The 14771-nt window shown below is 32.9% G+C and overlaps 1 protein-coding gene across 1 annotated transcript in view; it reads right to left on the minus strand.

Annotated features, from left to right (window-relative positions):
• Neto (Neuropilin and tolloid-like) overlaps positions 1 to 12772 on the minus strand; it is a 117397-nt gene extending 104625 nt beyond the window's left edge. Inside the window, exon 1 of the mRNA XM_065356898.1 lies at positions 12697 to 12772. The gene's annotated coding sequence lies outside the window, so the exon portion shown is untranslated. The remainder of the gene's footprint in view (positions 1 to 12696) is intronic.
• Positions 12773 to 14771: the final 1999 nt, after the last annotated feature.

Raw genomic sequence — 14771 nt, forward strand, 5'->3', positions numbered from 1 at the left:
ACTTGTTTGTTATCAAAAATTAAGCCACATTTTTATCTTTTCAACGCAATTACCATAAGAGACGACGTATTTTTTCGCGGATCAGTTAACTTGTTAATGCAAATGCAACATAAATTGCGCTTTAACATAACGCTGTAAGGGTCACAGGGGTATAGATGGAATTTAAAGCTATCATTTGGCAACATTTAGGTTTTTTTCCTCTTTTTTTTTCATTTTATTTTAGCCATCATCAACGATCCATTAAAGTGCTATAGGGAAAGATGCTGTACAAAGTTGGTTTATAACGTTTTTGTAGCGATTATATTTACCGAAATTTGAAAATTATTTCGCAGCATGTCTGATTCTAAAATGCTTCCTATTTTCTCGCGACGATAAATTATGATAATTATTACATTTGGAGGCAAAACTGCAGTAAATTTTCTCCTTTTTAATGAAAAAATTGCGCTATAGCTGACTGTATCAAATTTTTCATAACGATACAAAAAATTGAGCTGTTATTTGTTCAACGCAGACAAGTGACTCATGCAAGCAGGATCGAGTACATAATTTTCTTCCATGGCTTCTGCCGGACTTCAATAGCTCAGAATTAGTTTTTATACCCAGTCGATAAAATGACTTCCTCATGATTTAACCCATGGCCCATGGTTTTTCAGAGCGAGGTTCATCTTTGATTGTTTCGAGATTCTCTGGAAAGGGTCTCATGTTATTGTAAATGAAAATTTCGTGCTTTTGACAGAATTATCTTTGTCTCCATACTTTTGTGTCCTTTTTTGGAAGCGTATTTCTATAACACTTGCATTTAAGTAGACATAATAGATTCAAGGAGAAAAGTTGGGGCAATTTTTTTGATTTTTTTTTTGCAGGTTTCACTAGAAAATATGTAAGTAAGTAAGTACAAATAGTTACATGACATAAGTACCTACTTACCTCAATTGTACATAGATCGTATATTCAAGTATGGATTCAAAAAAAAAAAAAAAAAACAAAAAAACGATGATGGCCGAAGAGTGAACTTTTTATCGTGTTATTCTATCTCATTGACCAAGATCTTGTACTTTTTGCATTTTTCTAACAAAAATTAAATTAAATTAAGATTTCAATTATAAGCAAAAATTTCATCTCTTACTCGAGAACAATCAAATAAGTTGAAAAACAAAGCATTAAAAAAAACAAAAACTTAAATGAAATGAAACCTATTATTAGACTCCTACTTTGGAGCTAAAAGAGCACAATGCGCCTAAAGAAATAAATGTTTAATTCATTACTTTCGAGTTATAATCCAAACCACCAAAAGGTTAAAACTTAACACTAAACTATCAAAAAAAAAAAGGTATTTAGAGGTACATAAGTTGAATGAGTAACTTTTTTCTTTTTTCTCGGTAAAGTAATCCGCTTAAAAGACCATAACAATGTAAAGCAAAAGCTACTTTTCATCATTAATCGTAGCAGTGACAATACGAGAATGTTTCTTTTACTCTATACTACTGTTCTTACATCACCGTGTCGTTGAAATTGAATAAATCAACCCGCACAGAACATACACACTTTCATTGTATTTATCTACCCTCGTATGTATATTGTATACTCGTATGTACGAGTAAGTAGCGGGCTATACTTTGAAAATTATAAACGTTTTAGTTCGCAAATGTCTTCATCCCCCCCCCCCTCCTTCTAACAAAAAGCTAAAACAAAAAATAAATACAAAATAGGTATTTAAATTTTCAAAAAGTGCTGATCACGTATACCATACTCAAGTGAACTATAGGTACTATTACCAGCTCGATAAAATATTTCCTCTACGTGCAATGAACTATTTTTGCACCTTGATTTACGTGTTTACGTAACAACGCATATTAGGTAGGCACTTACGAGTATTTCCCTATATGAACGTGAAACATGTTGCATGCAATTTGAAACGACCTATAGGAGAACTAATTAGGATGAAATTTCAAAGAGATACCATGATCTCTGTTCTCATATAGAAGAAATTATCGCTCGTTTGTAACAGCAGTATTACGGATGTTACTCGAATCGAATCATACGAACATGGCGCGTGTTCAAATTAATTTTACCACGAATGATAATCGTTGAATATACCTTACAAGATAATCCACTTTTAAATAGCAAAGGCAGATGTTAAATGTAACAGTGAAACTCAAACAGAGGTGAGTAAAATTGAGCTTTTCTCAAAAATGCGAGAGGAACTAAAAATCACTTAATTATTAGGTAAGCTACTCACTTTTATAATCCGACGTACATAAGGCAGTTGTCTCAATTTTCTGATCTCTTTGCCTCGGTTCAATTGCGCTTTCGGAATTTTTTCATAGTACCATCACTTCTAAACACACATACAAAAGATACCAATATTACTAATCAAAGCAAAATAAATTCGAATTCGAAAATCGCGTTTAATTACAGCGATATTGATAGGTATACCTAGCTTTAATTAGGAACCAGTACATACGTATTCCAAGTCTAGAAAATAAGTAGATATTTGTATTTCACCAAACTTCACGATCTCTTCACCGAAATAAAAAGGGTAGGTATAAAAGAAATGGATAAGGTATCAATGTTTTTACCCAGTTATACACGGATTTGTACGATACCTACTCATTGCAAAATCAAAAACTTACTTGAGAAATCCTTGAGAAAACGAAATAGGTATGGTGAAATCTTTATATTTATATCATGAAGTTGAAGAAGAAAACGATGTAACTAGGTACCTACATTGCACCTACTGTTTTAGATACATACCTACTTTTTCATTAATGTCTCACTATCTTATTTTTATTGCTCTAAAAACTTTTCAAGGGAGGAAAAGAATTATCACGTTAAAACGAGAGGTGGCAGCCAGTCAAAACATACAAACAAGTTTTTTAGTTATTTAAATATTTCTTCCTTATAAATTTTATTACTAAATGTACAGAAAAAAAAACAAAACAAAAAGTAAAAGTGAATTATGGTAGGAATTTCAACGGCGCTGTGTTCTCACCCGCAGGGAAGTTCAATTTCGCTTTTTAGTGATTTTAGCAAACAATAAGAAGGTATATCTTATATTTTCACAGACGCATTATACTTAAACTAAGTTACTTAAGAAAATATCTCAAGTTTCAAACTATCAAAATTACTTTTGAATAGGTCGGCCTTTATCAAGTTATCAACTTGAATATAGGTACTCGTACCTATAGATACCTATATTTTTAATCATTTCATCTGTATTATTGTCAAAAATGTTCTTTAGAATCCAAAAATAAAGAAACGATAGCCTGGATCAAAGAATAATATGCATCGGATCGGATTACCAACGCTCTTTGGTTTTTTGAGGCCCATTTTCAATATAAATAAAAAAAAATTTCAAAAAATTCTATTGCGTAGCATTGCGAAAAATAAATGACGCCGGACAGGTTTTTAATGTTACGAATCTTGTTTTCAAGAGGGCGGTAATATTTAAAAAACACTCACGCAAAAAAGCGTGAGATAACCGGCTTTTCAGAATTAAAAAATGTATTAAAAACATATTAATTATATTTATATCAGTATAGGTAACAGTTTTATAAAATATAAAAAAAATATCTACATCGTAATCAACTTTGGGTCAGTTATTTATTCACTAGTTTCTCAAGTATTACAATAGCGTAATTAATTTTAAATTTGCATAATATTTCAATTCATTGAAATAAATTTAAAAAACAAATAAAATCTCAATAAAGCAAATTTGGAGATTTCATATTGTTCTTTTTTTCGAGGGTGTTCATAATTCAATTATGACTGGAAAATTTTAAAATTTCTTGGGTTAATTTTTGATTGCGATTTTAAACATTACCACGTCGTAATCAACTTCGGGTCAGTTATTTATTCACTAGTTTCTCAAGTATTACAATAGCGTAATTAATTTTAAATTTGCATAATATTTCAATTCATTGAAATAAATTTAAAAAACAAATAAAATCTCAATAAAGCAAATTTGGAGATTTCATATTGTTCTTTTCAAATAGAATTCATAACAATGTCTTTCAATATGCAAATTTTAGTATTAAATTGCTTTTAGAATTTAATAGATAGAAAATCTGGCGTCATATTCGTATTCAGCGTTACAAGAAACGTACTATTTCATGTGTCGCACGAACAAAACACTTTTTTTAATTTTTACCCCCTTTGGGAAGGTGCCGGGGGCCATGGATGGGGTCCAATCAAAAATCTGACGTCATATTCGTGTTCAGCGTCACCGAAAACATACAATTCGATATATCACATGCCCCAGATTTTCTTTTGAAAGTGTCACCCAAAATTGGGGGTGGGGGTGCTCCCCCTCCGTCAAAGAGTCCCATCTCGAAACCTAAATATTTCGAAACAAGAAATAAACTGAGAAATCGTTTGGGTATTAAGACAGACATTGGCGATTGCTAAGCAAAACATTTATGCTTTAAAAAAAATAGGTGTACCAAAAACAAAACTGATGAGGAAGTCTGCAAAAGTCTGCAAAAATGATACCAAAAATCAATTAGGCCTACCTAAGCTGAACTGTCAGAGGAACACGTGAACCGACTTTCCATCGAGTTCCTAACAAGAAATACACTGAGAAATCGTTTGGGTATATTAAGACAGACGTTACTGATTATTGCTAAGCAAAATATTTATTCTTAGAAAAAACTAGGTATACCAAAAACAAAACTGATGAGGAAGTCTGCAAAAGGACGCAAAAATGACAAAAAATATCACTTAATCTGAAATATCGAGGGAACGCCTGGACCGATTTTAATAAAACTCGAAATCTCAAAATTTCGGCAATACACCAGTCGGGAGGGATAAAGCACTTTGTTCAAAATTTCATAGGTTTCGAGTTTACTCTGCCACAAAATTGGTACATAAACACATATATATATATATATATATATAAATATTCTAGGGGGTAAACTCGTAACTTTTTTATAGATTAACCAGCAAACTCATAACGTTTTGACAAACTCGTAACCTTTTTAGGACGTGACTTTTCGATGAGGTGCCATATGAATCTACAAGGTGTGGGGAGTCTACTGGCAAAGTTTGAGCAGGGACGTGAGATTGCCGTTTATACACTTTCTCTTTTGACTCAATTTTCAAATGAGTGCATAGCCTAAGTATTATGTACAAGGACATGAGGAAAAGGTGTTTATTGCCAAGAATCATTTTTTACGTTTTTTACGTTCTTTTTGGTGATTTTGGTGGTTGAAGATGTCCTCTTTCACATGGCGTGGTCAAAAATCGTCTAAAATAAATTTTTGACTGCTCAATTTTAATTTAGAGTTGATTATACAGGTCCGAATTTTCGTGTTTTTCAGTCTGAACAGTGATTTTATGGGAAAAGTATGCATCCTAGGAAAAAAAAGCAATGAAGGAAATTGTAGAGAATAAAATTTTCTTTCTGCTCAGAGCTGGTTATTTTTCTGTGGGATGCTTTGTTAAAAAGCTATTTGCGAAAAACAGAGACGTATGGGACTTTTAAAAAAAAGCTTTTCTGAAAAATTGATGTTTCGGCAATGAGGTACCTCTCCACAGGTCACCCAAAAATCAAGTTAACGAATATAACGCGGCCTAACATCGAGTACTATCAGGCCTATGGGGTGACGCGTCGAGCGCATGCACAGCAACGAAGTTATAGGTGGGACGTGAGTTTGTATTTTATACAAAACGTTATGAGTTTACCTGTATGCGGCTATATATATAGGTATTGGTATCCAGACATGTCAACTATTGAATGGGTTAATTTTACTATACAAGTGGACTGACCAACTTCTCAACTATAGTTGACAAGTCATGGGTTAATTTTACTATACAAGTCAACTATGAGTTTTCAGAAACTTCCACCAGAGGGCGCATGGCTTAGAAATCAAGGCGCGAGGACGAACGCAGGGTCTATAGTCAATTTGTAGTGAGTAGAATGTGATGTGCTGGTGGAGATGTACGCAAATACTTCGATTCTGAGTGTACACGACAACAAATTTGACTTGAAATTTTTCAGTATTTTATTGGCCTATGGAAAATTTAAAAACATCAAAAAATTGTATGCTGTTTAAGCTTTCTTTTGGTGTCTTAACTTTCACAAAATTCAAATTACTTTGACTCCATTTTCAAAAATTTTCTTCAAAATTTAGTCTAAAAATCTGATTACTTTTTTCAAAACATAGATTTTTTTAATATTAGACTGAATCTACAAATAAAATTTTAATAAGTGATTTAGAACAGAAATTATATCAATTTTAAAATTTTGTTCACTTTTCTGCATATATGCCAAGCATAGTTGACATGTCTGGTCGCTAGCAAATATATATATATATATATAAACTTTAAGGAAACCTGAAAAAAAACTAATGGTCCCACAATGATCCCAACACCCCAAAACGCAAAGAAAATTTACTCCGGACCGAAACTGTCACAGTTGAGACAAATACAGTACCTGACTTTTCTTCGAAAAGCCGGTAAAAATTGTTTGATACCTATTTCCATAATGAATAATTTAAAGGAGCATTGCTTTCGCTGGGGGTTTACATTTTTTCTGGAAACGCTCCAATATGAACGAAACCGCAATTTTTGGAAAGAGCATATGGTTTGAAACCCCCATAACCAAAATCATTTAATTAGTAAAAATTATGAAAATTAGTTCCGAAATTAGTATTAACCCCCAACTTTTTTATCCACATTTGAGCCGATTCCCAGGCGGACACCTCAAGTGTGTTTATTTTACCTTCAAATTTTCACTAATAAAAGGAGAATGCTGATTTTAAAAAACGCATTTCAGGTGTTTGCCTGGATATAGGAATCGGCTCGAATGCGGGTAAACTCGTTAAACAAGCCAAGTATGGTATGATATCAACCTGATTTTTAGCTGTTCAAGAAAATTTAAAATTCCAAATAAATGAGAAATCTCTCCGGAGGCTCCTGAATAGACTGAAATGGTGAAATTTGGAAGAGGGGAGGGTAATATAAATTTTAAGATTAATTTTCATAATTTTTACTGATGAATACTTTTTTTTAAAGCATAGTCAATTTTTGGATTTCCAAAAATTTACCAAAAATTGAAAAATGCATTTGGGCAGCTGAAATTTTGGTTATGGGGGCTTCAGACCATGCTGTATTCGAAAATCACGGTTGCATTCCAATTTGAAGGTATATCTCGAAGGATTCCCTTGTCAACTCTTGAAAATTCGTATGCCACCTTACGCATTTCAAAAGTGAAGGGCCTGGAGAGTGGATTTTCCACATTTTGGTCAAATTTGGGAGATCTCGTGTAGTTGCACCTCCCAAAATTACAGAGATTCTATTTTAAATTTTGTTTTGGTAAAAAGAAAGTTAAAAACGCATGTACACATTCATTTGGAGGATTCAGATTCATTTTTGGTTCAACAATGCAGTGAATTCAACGATCTAAATAGTTTTCATTCGAATATTAATTGCAAGTGACATGCGGTTTAAATAATTACTTACAGTTTTAGATTTTTATATAATAAGTATGTACCTACTAGCCCATAAAAAATATTCACCAAGTTTCAACGGATCATTTCCCTGTTACTACAGCACAAGATACAAATAGATAGGTTTAGGTCGGTTTAGGTACATCGTACCTATGAAAAATAAAACAAGGGATTGGATTCTATCGACGTTTCACAATTAAACCCCTAAAGGTACATAACATATATAAATGGTGGCCCAATGATACGCTTATGGTTTTTGCTTTCAACCACAAGCAAACATTTCAAAGAATCCAGTGACAATTTGGAAAACCTATTTGTACATAAAATCTACTTCGTGTAGGCTCATCAGTTCACACATCATTCTGAGTGAAGATAAAGTAGGAAGTTTTGTGTTTCACCAAAGCGATGTTTACTAAAGTATTTCTTGATGTTTCATTAAAACCACCACGTTCGTTCTTTTATTCGCGCATTGTATAATAGGCAGAGGCACCCAGATCAATACTTACATATAAAATATCCACTAAACAGTAGCTTCCAAGTCGTATAACTGCTAAAATATACGATCGGGTTAGATTTTTCGAGACAGATAATTTATTTGCGGAGTATATTTTTCCAACACTTCTATAAGAAATGTTGGTAGGCTACCTATAACATACTCAATTGTGAAATAGTAAAGGCTAATTTAAAAAGCTATCTAATACCTATACACATACAGTTGTCAAAGCAGAGAGAGAAAATACGCCACAATGCGATTCCTGCATAAAAAAACAGCAAGTTTTCTAATCAAAAATGTGAGAAAACGTTCAAAGACACGTGCTAACTAATAAACGTAAGGCAATGCATATAATGCTCCACAGGTGGAATAAGTAAACAACGAAATATGTAGTCGAGTAACTACGGTTGTCTTTTTGTTTTCATGTACAAAACGTGTGGTTACCTTCACATAGTCACACTGCAATCGACACGAAATTCATTTGACTGAGGCAGTTTGAAAATTTCAATTTCGTTTTTAATAATTTCCAAATTGAATGAAAACTTTAAAGGAAAGTTTTATAATTCAAACAACTTCAAAAAAGCTCCACCACTCAAAATACAAAACATGGTTATCGAATTTCTTCCACCAAGTTCACTAAAACAAAACAATAAAGGTGATGCGAATGATGAAATTTCATTGTAACGTTTCAAGAGGACAATAATAAAACCTCGACAAAATTTTCAAAAAAGGAAAAAAATGAATCACAATCTTTGTTGACACAAACAAAAACTTTTTCAGAACAAGGTAATCGATAGACAGCGAAGGTAATGATGGCGTTTTCATGCTGTGAAAAACGCAGCTATCGTAACATAAATATTGGAAACTTGTTATAAAAAAAGGAAAATATTTTTAATGCAAAATTCTTATTTTAAATTATGTACTATCTAAGATATGATATGAATCAAAAATTTCTGCTGCAGGTTTTACGAATTATTTTTGATCATAATATGTTTATTCAAAACTTGCGATCCAAAAAGGCTTACATAGTCGTATGGCTACAAGATGTTTTTCGGGAAATATAGATTAAAAATTTGGACGAGTATGCTCAAAATTGGAATTTATATGAAATTTTTAAGCTATGTATTTTTTTCGTCGCCGTATCTTGAAAAATTCACATTTGAATACTAGAAAATCGAGAGCTTTATTCACATCTTGAAAAGTATTCATTGTACAGGTGTCGCTCATCTCATGTTACGTCATCTGAAGAGTTTAAAAAATTGTGAAAATCATCATTCTGGCATTTTTCTGATTAAGTAATTTATATTTTGGGCATGGATTACAACGACGGCGGCATACGCATATTTTCAAAGGATGCGAATTTGGCACAAAATTGACTGCATACATATAGGTCGGTCACTTTCGTTTCGCATGTAAGGGAAGTGGGTGGGGTACTGTCGCGACACCGACATTGAATAAATGTTATAAATTACCAATAGACATTTTATGAGTATTATGCAATTGTTACGCGTTAGAATGCAAGATACTAAGTAGGTTAGGTGCTAACGTCTTGTTCTATTATTATTTTTTAGGCAAAATAATTAAAATGTGCTCCAAAAATTACGAAAACAAAAAAAACGTACCTACCGTACCAATTCATCTACTCGTAATATGTACTATAAGTAAGACAAAATAGAATGGCAATATCACCTCCTCCGCCTGCGCCTCGCTCCAACAACTTGCGATGGAATACGAATATACATCTGACAAATAGTCAATGGAAAGCGAATCAATTCAATTCGCAACAAAAGGGTTAGTTTTATGAATAAAGTTTCATAAAAAATAAATTTTAAATTCAGCTTGCAGCCAAACAGATAGAGTTAGATATACTCATTTTTCAACTTTAACCTCTTCTCATACGAGTGTGTTTCGCCAAGACTTCTTTCTTTTTAAACAGAAGTTTATAAAACGTCAAAATTCCTTCGATATTCCATAAATCTCAACTTTGAACTCTATCAAAATAAAACTACTGTAAGTTGGTATCTTTTTCCCCGGCGAGGTTTGTTTTGTTTTTTTATTCGTTCATTTTCATTGATATAACCGAATTCGAGAGACATGTTTCCTGATATTCTAAATTCCAAGATGCTTAAAATTTTCCACTTTATACAACATTTTATGTTATTCGTCGATGCTGATGGGCATTTTCCCACGTATAACCGATCATTGATAAGCAAGTACAATTTTCATCGAGAAGCTCTGAAAATATTGCATTTCTGTCGTGTGATTGATAAGATACAGGTTCTTGATATTTTAAATTATAACAATTCAAATTATTCATCTATTAATAGTACAGGACTTCAAATTGCAACAGGAAGAGTCCATTGAATCAATTAATACCTATATAGGTAGGCTAAGCACTTGAGCACATGTACACCTACATCTTGATGAAAAGTTTTTCTTCTCGTAGTCGTAGGTGTACGTACTTATAGAATAAAACTTAATGAACTCATGGCAAAACTTTTTCAACTAGTGACAAAAGGTGGTAACAACAATGTTCACATTAAACTTTAATGCCGATGGGGTTGTGATTGTCATTAAAGAAAGTCAATTATCAGGAGGTGTCCAATCGATTGCCAGCCTCCTCGCATAATATTTTTATTGCACTTTAATGCTTACTTGGTTATTGTAGGTACCTATGTACCACCTCGAGCGGTTATACGACTCAATGATGATGATGTACTTTATGGTATGAAAAAAATCACTACCTAAGCCAATATTTAGTCCTTTTTTTTGAGAAAATTGACGAAGGACCAATCCATCGAGAAGCCAAAAAGGTCCAAGGTCAACGTTTATTTTACCCCTTTTCTCCTTATAAAAACTGGTTTCACTGATTAACAGTTTATTACCTTATGTAGTTTTTTTTTTTCAATAGAAATATAAATTTTTTAATACATTTTGCAAGTTCAACGATTTTACCATGAATAATAATTCATTGTATTTCTACACTTATCAATTCATTTCTTTGCTGGGCTTTCCCTGAAATCGGCGTCTAAGAGTGAATTTCTCGTAAAATCTTGTAGATTGTAGACTACCTAAAATTGGGTACTCAAGGATATTGATTTCATATTTCTGACGTTTAGGCATGATTTCCAATAAATTAACTAAATGGAAAAATTTTAAAAAAATCAACAACTCAGCTAGAAACTGAGTAATGTTAGAACTCTGAAGTTCTTTTTTTTTTTAAATTCCGGGTCTACATATACCGTAAGTTCACTTTTCAACATCATTTTTAAAAATTGGGTATCATCTCTCCAAAAAAATCAATTCGTAACCCCATCAATTAGCAAACTTGGTAAAAAAAAAAACTCAATTAATCAAATTTTGCAACTGTTTTTTCATTTTTTTTTATTTTTTAAACATTTCAAAATTTATTTAACGAACATACGCTCACGCTCTTCCAATTTTGAACATGAAAGCAATATCTTTTCATCTAGATAATATAATTTTTCTGATGGCCGTTATATCCCAATCTCAAGTTTGTTTACTCATACTCACACAGCACAGTGCACACCTAAAAAGTATAAGGGTAAGCTAATACCCATTCATCCACAACCCTTCAGTTTTTCTTACTGATCCACAATCAGGAGTATAACACTTCACGATTATTACACACTGTTCGTGTTTATCATCTCCATCGGTCTTTTTTCTTGGCGAAACGCCAATATCTTGAAAGTACAAATGATAACAAGGTCTACAATCACAGAAGTACTCCGAGAAACACATTTTAGGGGGTTAGCTATTTTTAAGGATTCACAAGCCCACAAATCACTGTGTAGACGGGTAGTTGTAGGTAGGTAGGTACAGGATGCCTATTTGATTCGGGATATGTACATTTGAGGCAGGTAATGATTTTATACAATAGGAAGACGTTATTTTTTAGCCCAACCAATCAGATAGATATTATTCGAATCTCGTTACCTACCTACCTAAAATGTATACAGGGTGCCCAGAAATATCGTGAACCCCTAACAAAGTTTTCTGCCAAATATTTCGGTTGGTCACAGTGAATGATAATAATGATAGCACATGATAGGTTGTTAGACTGAGATAATAACATTCCACCAACCATACCTATGCATCTATTTCACGTTTCAAATCAATATTTTTAATAAAAAACTTTCTTTGGGGTTCACGATATTTCTGGGCACCCTGTATATGTTTCCCAAATCAAATAGGCACCCTGTACAGGATGCGCAGCAATATCAAGTATTCAAAAAGAAAGTTTTTTGTTGAAAATATAGGTTGGAAACGTGAAATAGATGCTTCTGATTGGTGGAATGTTATCACCTCACTCCAACAACCAATCATGTGCTATCATTATTATAAATCACCGTGAACAATCGACATTTGGCAGATATTGAATATAATGAATAACGTACACAAACATATCCCTGCCCTCCTACGAGAGAAATACTCAATTAAATATGTAGGTACATGGAATGAAAATACCACAATCATAACTAAATCACACAAAGTAAGTAGCTGAAAATGAATTAAGAAGTGATTAACCAAGGTTAGAAATAATTTGGTACACCATTGGTCGTGCGATATTCATCGTACGTCGTAGCAAGACCACATAATAAGCCAAAATCTCGAACAACGGCAACGCGAGGGAAATCCTCAAACCACGTGTGGCGCTTTTGCATTGCAGCGATATCGAAAAAATAATCAGCTTGATAAACAAAGAATTGAAACACTAAACACTGAAAAATTTACCTTAGCGTGGAACTTGTTCAGATGATAATTCCAAACTGTTGAACGGTGTGACCGAATTTGCAACAATTTTGCCGAGGATTAGCCAAGGTAACGACCTATTAATAGATCACCACTGCTCGCGAACATGATTTTATTTTTTCATGCGATCAAAAAACTCGAACTTCACCGAAAAAAGTAAAAAAACGAGATTGAACAATCCATAGATAAGAATTTGTTACAATTGAAATCGAACAACATTCTTAGGCCTATATGAAAACAATTACGCGCAATTATTTATCACGAAACCAATAAAACACGCGATTCATCAACTCATTTGCTCACAAAATGATCAGCGACTTTCCCACATCTGATCAGTCACTATGAAAAGGATCATCAAATTCTAGAAACAGGATCAACTACACGAAACAAAAAAATGGGAACTATTCAAAATTAAAATTACATTAGGATCGATTTCAGATATTTTTCTCGAATAACAAAAGATCACAAAAAAATACGTATTCCGATAAGCGTGTTGAATATCACATAGCAATAGGGTACACTCGTGTTCGACGGGAAATAGATAACTGAATTCTAAAATGTGACGAACTGACGAACCTCGCGCAAATCTTTACAAAAATGCCGGCTCCCAACAATTTGGCGCGTGTCCAGTGTTACCAAATGTGATTCGAATTATGACGGTGAATTTCTTAATCTGACATAATTCATTTACTGTAGTTCTTTGGTTCATAATTATGTATGGACAATTTTCTTTTCAAGTTTTAAAATTTTAATTATTTTCAGCAGCGAGACAAAAGCTAGTAAATGAACCAATTTTGCTGATCATTTTAAATGTGACCAGAAATTTCAACGTTAAGCAGCATGTCGAAATTCATCAAACTTTTCATTGTTTCTTTATAGGTAGGTAGGTACGTATGTATATCATTAAAAAAATTGAATTTAAAACAGAGCATGATTTTATTTTAAAATGAGCAAAAACTTTTCATTACGAGGTACATAGGTAGAGGTACATACATATTCATTTAGGTACCACAGTTCCCCTATAGGTACTTGCTTCATATTCTTTGAAAAATTCAACTGAAACTGAAAATCAGCGGCGAGGAATTTGAAAATTTTCAATGACATGACAATATAGATATAAATAAAAAGATGAGTTATCTTTCATTTTTTTATTTGTTCTATAATAAATAAATATGAGACCGTAAATGCCTCAAGACTCACGAGGGCGCCGCTGAATACAACAATTACCTGGGTGAACAATAAGGTACAAAAAATATGATGCATTGAGTTCTGAAGCGACCTTCTCAAAAAATTTGGCACAGATCCATGCTTACTCTGTCACTATTCGGTAGCAAAAACTTGTTAAATATGTTTCTTGTTAACCACTTAGAAATATCTAAAAAAAATTGAGCTCACTTCGTAAGGAGTGAAACTCAAATGATGATTTGGATTTTGAAACATCGCAATTTCTTGCTCGACTAATACCTACGTAAGGAACTAGGTGTGCATGGTAAAGAAATCCAGGGAAAATTTTTCAATTACTTAGCAAATGTTTATAAATGAATCGTATCATTTTCGAGAAGACAAAAAAAGAAATTATTGTAACTTGCCATCATTTACGTATAACCACAAGAGAGTCGGTATAATCGTCAAGACGTCAAGTATGAATGAAAATCTCAGGACTCAGCGTTCCTCCAATTCGACAGAATCTCTGGTTCAAAATTCCAATGAAATTAGAAACCGATTTAGTTCATCGCAATGGGATCTTCGTTCCAATGGACGTAAAGCTCTTCGAGAAATTCGAGCAAAGTATAACCTCATGAGTGAGTGGTTCCAACACAACAAAGAATGGATAGATGATGCGCTCACAGTATTTTTCAGCGGATTGCTGATCGTAAATGTTTTTTCATTTTTGAAATATTTTTTGAATGCTGGTAAAACATATTTTATTGGTACGAAAAGTGGTTATGTAAAAGAACTGCAAATATACCTGAAAGATTGAACGCGCAAAAAATTCAAAAAATATCTGGCATTATATAGATTACTAAATTTCGTCTAAATAAATAGGTAATAAACGA

The sequence above is a fragment of the Planococcus citri genome, chromosome 3, assembly GCF_950023065.1.
Source record: "Planococcus citri chromosome 3, ihPlaCitr1.1, whole genome shotgun sequence".
NCBI classification, from domain to species: domain Eukaryota; kingdom Metazoa; phylum Arthropoda; class Insecta; order Hemiptera; family Pseudococcidae; genus Planococcus; species Planococcus citri.